This window comes from Pteropus alecto, unplaced genomic scaffold, assembly GCF_000325575.1.
Source record: "Pteropus alecto unplaced genomic scaffold, ASM32557v1 scaffold88, whole genome shotgun sequence".
NCBI lineage: Eukaryota > Metazoa > Chordata > Mammalia > Chiroptera > Pteropodidae > Pteropus > Pteropus alecto.
The window spans coordinates 12,391,251-12,398,283 of NW_006494611.1; the positions used below are offsets into that span (position 1 = coordinate 12,391,251).

General features: G+C 33.3%; 1 pseudogene; it reads right to left on the reverse strand.

Annotated features, from left to right (window-relative positions):
- Positions 1-1,847: 1,847 nt before the first annotated feature.
- Positions 1,848-1,966, reverse strand: LOC112474203 (annotated as a pseudogene).
- Positions 1,967-7,033: the final 5,067 nt, after the last annotated feature.

Below are 7,033 nucleotides of genomic sequence, written 5' to 3' on the forward strand. Positions count from 1 at the left end.
AAATTTTATTTTTTGCTATTTTTATCTATAATTTACTTATATTAAAACACATGAATCTTCTTTTATTTTGCAAGTACAAGAAATCTATTCTTTTTTTAAAATTAAGTTTATTGGGGTAACATTGGTTAATCCAATTATATAATTTTAATTTATATAATTTAATTTGACATCTGTATATTCTATTGTGTTTACCACCCAAAGTCGTTTCCTTCAGCTACCATATATTTGATCCCCTTTACCCACTTCACCCTCTCCCTCCCCCAAATATAACCCCCTTTAATCATCTACCTACCCACTCCTCTCCCACCTCCTACCCTCTAGTAACCGCTAGTCTACAGTCCATGTCCATGAGTCTCTGTTTGTCCTGTTCATTTGTTGCTTTTAGATTTCTATTCCACATATAAGTGATATCATGTGATTTTCAACTTTTTCTGTCTGGATAATTTCACTTAGCATGATTACCTCGAGATCCATCCATATATTCTTTTTTCTTGTCACTGTTCTAATTGGGAGTTTTCTTCTATCTTATCTTCCAAATTGCTGATTTGATTCTCTGCTTCACCTAATCTACTGTTGATTCCCTCTAATGTACTCTTCATTTCAGTTATTGTATTCTTCATTTCTGACTGGTTCTTTTTTACATTTTCTATCTCTTTGTTAAAGTACTCACTGAGTTCACATACTCTTCCACTAAATTCATTGTGCATCCTTATAACCAGTGTTTTAAACTCTGGATCTGTTAGATTGCTTGTCTCCATCTTGTTTAGTTCTTTTTCTGGAGCTTTGTTCTGTTTTCATTTGAGACATGTTTCTTTGTCTCCCCATTTTGGCTGTCTCCCTGTGCTTGTTTCTATATATTAGGTAAGGCTGCTATATCTCCTGGTCTTAGTAGAGTGGCCTTATGTAGTAGGCATCCTGTGGGTCCCAGTAGCACAGTCTCCCTGGTCACCTGAGCTGGGTGCTCCAGATATGTCCCTGTGTAGGTTGTGTGTGCCCTCCTGTGACAGTTGATCCTTGGTTGCTATTTGTACATAAATAAGAGGGATTGACTCTTGGTTGGTTGTGAGGACTGGCTGTGACTATAGTGGAGAAGCTGTTGTTCAGTGTCTGACCCTCCAGAACAGGGTTTGCTTTAGTGGGGCTCTGGTGTTTGCCCAGTCTGCCCTCTGGGTATGTTGTCCTTGGATGTGGACCCAGGTGGTTCTCTGGCTCAGTCCGAAGCTGGCCACCAGGTGTGCTGGTCCCAGGGCTTTCAGAAGGGGCCCTGCTGCCACAGGCAATGTTTGGTTGTAGCTTATGCTCTACCTGGGGCCATCTGTTCTTTAGATTCCACATATAAGTGAAATTATGTCGTATTTGTCTTTCTCTGTCTGACTTATTTCACTTAGCATAATACTCTCTAGGTCCCTCCATGTCATTGCAAATGGTAAGATTTATTTATTTTATAGCTGAGTAATATTCTATTTTACATATGTACTATATCTTCTCCATCCAACTGTCTATTGATGGACACTTAGGTTGCTTTCATATCTTGGCTATTATAAATAGCACTGCAGTGAACATGGTAGTGCCTATATCTTTTTGAATTAGTGTTTTGGTTTTCTTTAGATAAATACCCAGAAGTGAAATTGCTGGGTCATATGGTAGTTCTATTTTAAATTTTTTGAGAAGCCTCTGAACTGTTTTCCATAGTAGCTATATCAATTTACAGTCCTACCAACAGTGTATGAGAGTTCCCTTTTCCCCACATCCTCACCTACATTTGCTGTTTTTTGATTTATCGATGATAGCCATTTTGACAGGTGTGAGGTGATATCTCACTACGTTGTTGTTGTTGTTGTTGTTTTTACCTACAGCACCTGGTTGTCCTAGGTAGTCTCCCATCCAAATACTAATCAGGCCCAACCCTGCTTAGCTTCTAAGATCAGACGAGATTGGGCTTGTTCAGGGTAGCATGGCCGTACACTCACTGTGGTTTTAATTTGCATTTCTCTGATGATTAGCAACATTGAGTATCTTTTCATATATCTGTTGATCAACTTATTCTAGTTTGACGTGTTTAATCTCTTGTTAAACCCATCAACTTCTCAATTTTAGTTATATTTTTTTCAGTCCTAAATTACTATTTGATATTTTTAATAGGCTCCAACCGTCAGGTGAAAATCTGCTAACTCTAATATATGAATCACTTGTAGGGATATTTCTATCATTTTTTAAATCCAGTTTTTGGTTATTTGGACCTTCTTATTGCATGCCTCATAATATTAACTAGATACCAGACCTCATGAATTAAAAATGTAAAGGTTTTGAATGACACTATCTCTTTCCTGAGCCAGTTGAATTTCTTCTGGCAGACACATGTGGTATAAGTGGATAATCAAATAATACTGTCTAGGCTTGGCTTTAGGCTTTGTTAAAGATGATCTATTTTTTTGTCCTCACTCCTAAGATATGGCTTGTCTGTGATCTCTTCTAAAAGTCTATGGTATATAGATAGTTTCTTTACTTTTACCAATTTTTACCTCCATCTTCTGTCTCCCTAGCACCCTACAACTTCTGAATCTCTGTTCATGTCTTTAGTGTCAAAGATGCTCTTTTATACTAGGTTTATTGAATTTCATCCTATGAACATAATCTTTGCAATTGGCAAATGTCTTGAGGAAAGATAGCATGCAGGTTTTTGGAGTCACTTTCCTTTGATTCTCTCTGCTGTGGAATTTTGTTCCTCAAGTTCCATTTGTTTGTCTCCTCAGCCCCATGGGACCAAGTTTTCCTTTTATGAACATGTTTGCATATGCTAAAAATTGACAAAATCACTCAGGGAAAGAAGCCAAGAGTTTATCAAAACTGATAAAAGAAATTTACAAAGTACCAGACAGAATTTCTAGAAAATAAAAATATAGTAATTTAACACTAAAACTCACAAATTGTATTAAACTGTGTATTAGAAACTCATGAAGAAGTAACTGTAAAGTGGAAAACAGATCTGAAGATATTTCCTGAACACAGCATTGAGTCGAAAAGATAAAAACAATGAAAAAGATTAAAATATAAGGAAGAGTGGGAATTCTAGCACATGTCTAATCAGAGTCCTTGAAGAAAAGAACAGGGAAAGTACTGGAGAGGTAATACTTGAAGAAACAATGTCTAAAAAATGTCTATAACTGATGAAAAGACACCAATCTTCAGATTCAGAAAGTCCAGCAAATCCAAAATAAGACATATGGAAAGACATCTATACCTAGAGACAGTGTGGCAAAACTGAACAATACACATGCACAGAGGGTGGGAAAGGAGGAGAGGGTAGAGGAAGAGGAGGAGGAGGAGGAGGAGGAGGAGGAAAAAGAAGGAAAGAAAGAATAAGGAGAAAAAAAATATTAAATGCAGCCAGAAAAAAAATAAGACATTATATTAAAAAGAGCAACAATTAGGCTGAATGATGACTTCTCAAGGGCACAAAAGCACATTGCCCATAAAAGACTGAAAGAATATACTAATAACCTAACTATATATTAAGCAAAAATATCTTTTAATATCAAGAACAAACTAAATATATTTTTAAGACAAAATCTGAAAATGTTTACAATCAATCAACCCTTATTCAAGAAACGTTTAAAACTTAGTTTAAAAAGAAAGACAATGATTCTAAGAGTAAAATCTGAGAGTGAGAAGGGATCGCGAGCAAAAACAAAGAAAAGTAAACATGTAGATAAGTCTAAAGAAACATTGACTGTATAAAACAACAATAACAATGTCTAATTTTTAATAGTAAAAATCAATATAGTAATAAAATTCTAGATCCTGGATAACAATAACATATCAGAGGGGACTGATTTCAATTAAAGCATTCTATGGTCTTGCTATTCCTTACAAATATCATAAAGATAGTGATAACATGTAGATTCTGTTGACTTAAATATGCTTGATTAAATATAAAGGGTACTTTCTTAAAAAGGTACTTTTTAAAAATTTTCCAATCTAGTAGGAGAAGGAACAAAACCCAGACACAACAAGAGAGACTAAAATCAAGCACACTAGAGGAAATTGAAGGATCAGACATGTGCAGCTATGGTAGTATATAGTAAACACAGCACAACTCCTAGCCAGATGAATATAAGCCCTCACACTAAAGATCTATTTACCCAATACTCATAGGAACTCATAGAGTTCCTATTACCCAATACTCATATCCAGCTTTCAGCAAAAAATGATGAGGTGTGCTAAAAGGCAAGGAAGAAAGAGTTCCTATTACCCAATACTCATCTCCAGCTTTCAACAAAAAAATGATGAGGTGTGCTAAAAGGCAAGGAAGAAAAAGACAGCCTGAAGAAAAAGAAATGTAAAAAAAATAGACTTATGTAGATATTGAAGAGTTTTGGGGATTTCAAATAACCATGATTAATATGCTGAGATTTAATGGAAATGGTTAATAATATGCAAGAATAGATGAGTAATGTAAGTAGATTGAAACTCTAAGAAAGAATCAAATAAAAATTTCAAAAATAAAAATCATTATAATAGAAATAATGAATGCTTTTTAAAGGCTTACCAATAGACTAAACATGACTGAAGAAAGAGTCAGTGATTGAAGATACATCAATAGAAACTTTTCAAACTAAAATGTAGAGAAAAAAATGAAAAATATTGGAGCAGAACATCTGAAAACTGTGGGATAAAGACAAAAGTTGTAACATATGTATAATAGGAATACCAGAACAAGAAAAAGGAGAAAGGAGAAGATTTAAAGTAATAATGGCTGAGAATTTTTCAGGTTGTGATAGACACCAAATTACAGATACAGGAAGTTCAGAGAACATCAAGCAAGATAAATACCAAAATAATTACACCTACACATATCATATTCAAACTGCAGAAAACCAAAGATAAAGAGAAAATCTTGAAAGAAGTCAGAGGACAAAACACCTTACCTAAAGAAGAACAAGGATAAGAATTACATAGGACTGTTCTGCAGAAATCAGGAAGCAAGAAAAAGTAAAACAAGATATTTTGTGTTGAAAGAAAAAAAAAACTAAACTAGACTCTCAGAAAAACAAAATCTGAGTTTGATGCTTGTAGACCTGACTTGCAAGAAATGTTAGAAGAAATTTTTCAGAGAGAAGAAAAATTATATAGGTCAGAAACTTTATGAATCTACATAAAGAAGAGTATTAGAGAAGGAATAAATGAAGGTAAAATAAACTATTTTTCTTATTTTTAATTGATATAATAGACATTATTCAAAACAAGAAAGCAACAATGTATTGGGTGATTACAGCTTATGCATAAGTGAAAGGAACATCAGTAATGTCATCAGGAATGGAAGGGAAGCATTGGGAATATTCTGTTATAAGGTACATGCACTAATCATGGAGTGGTACACAGTTTTTTGAAAGTGATCTTGAAATAGTTACAAATGTGTACTGAAAACTCTAGGGTATCCACTAAACATGTTTTTAAATGAAATATAATTGATCATTAAGAGAGGAGGGGGAAAATGGTATCATAAAATGCTCAATTAAAACCAGAGAAAGCAGAAAAAGAGAAAAGAGGGGAAGATTTTTAAAAAGAAACAAAGAACAAGTGCAACAAATAGAAAACAATTATAAACATGATACATATTAATCCAATTATATCAATAATCACTTTTAATGTGAATGTTCTAAATACACCAATCAAAAGTCAAAAGCTGATAGAATGACTAAAACAAAAAACAAGACCCGACTTTATACTGTGTATAAAAAATTCACTTTAGGTACAAAGGCACAGATAGATTAAAACTAAAAGATGGGGAAGGACTCACAATGCTAATATAAATCAAAAGGAAACTGGAGTGGTTTCAGTAATATCAGACAGATTTGACTTCAAAACAAGGAAAATTATCAGTGGTAAAGTGGTGTATAAATAAAGATAAAGGGGACAATTCTCCAAGAAGACGTAACATTTAGCATGTATGAGTCTAACAACAGTGTGTTAAAGACACTTGGAGACTTTAACACACCTTTATAAATTATTGACAGATCTAGCAAGTAGAAAATCAGTAAAGACAGAGTTTAACTGAACAGCACCAACCATCAGCTGGATTTAACTAACAGTTAGAGAAAACATAATCCAACAACAGTAGAATATACAATCTTCTTTTCAAGCTCACAGGAAACATTCACCAAGATAGACCACATTCTAGGTCATAAAACACACCTGAATAAATTTAAAAGAATAAAAATCATACAAAGTATACTCTCAAATCCCAACAGAATTAAACTAAAAATCAACAACAGAAAACTGGAAAATACCAACATATTTGAAGATTAAATAATACACTTCTAAATAACACATGAGTCAAAGAAAAAGTCTGAAGAGAAATTTAAAAATATTTTTAATTAAATGAAAGTTAAAATATAACATTGAAATTTGTGGGATACAGCAAAAAAAAAAGTGCTTAGAAGGATATTTATAGCATTGAATGCACATTTTTAAAAAGAAGAAAGATCTAAAATCAATAATCTAGGTTTCCAACCTAGGAAACTAGAGAAAGAAGAGCAATAGAAACATAAAGTAAGTGGAAGAAAAGAAATAAGAAAATAAGACAGAAATCAATGAAACCGAAAAAAAAATAAACAATAGACAAAGTCAACAAAACTAAAAGCTGATTCTTTGAAAGAAATCAGAGAAAATCTAAATAAATGGAGAAATATCCCATTTCAAGGATAAGAAAAATCAATATTGTTAAGATGTTTGGTCTTCCTAACCAAATATCTTAACATCTTCCCAGCCAAACATTCCCAACCTGATCTATAGATTCAATGGAATTCTAATCAAAATTACAGCAAGTTATTTTGTGGACATCAACAAACTTAAAGTTTACATGGAAATTCAAGACTTAAAAAAGTCAACAAAATACTGAAGAGGAAAAATAAAGTAGGAGGACTGACACAACTTGGCTTCAAGACTTACTATAAAGACACAGTAATTGAAACAGTGTTTTACTGGCAAACGAAGACAAATAGATCACTAGAACAGAATAGAGAGCCCAGTA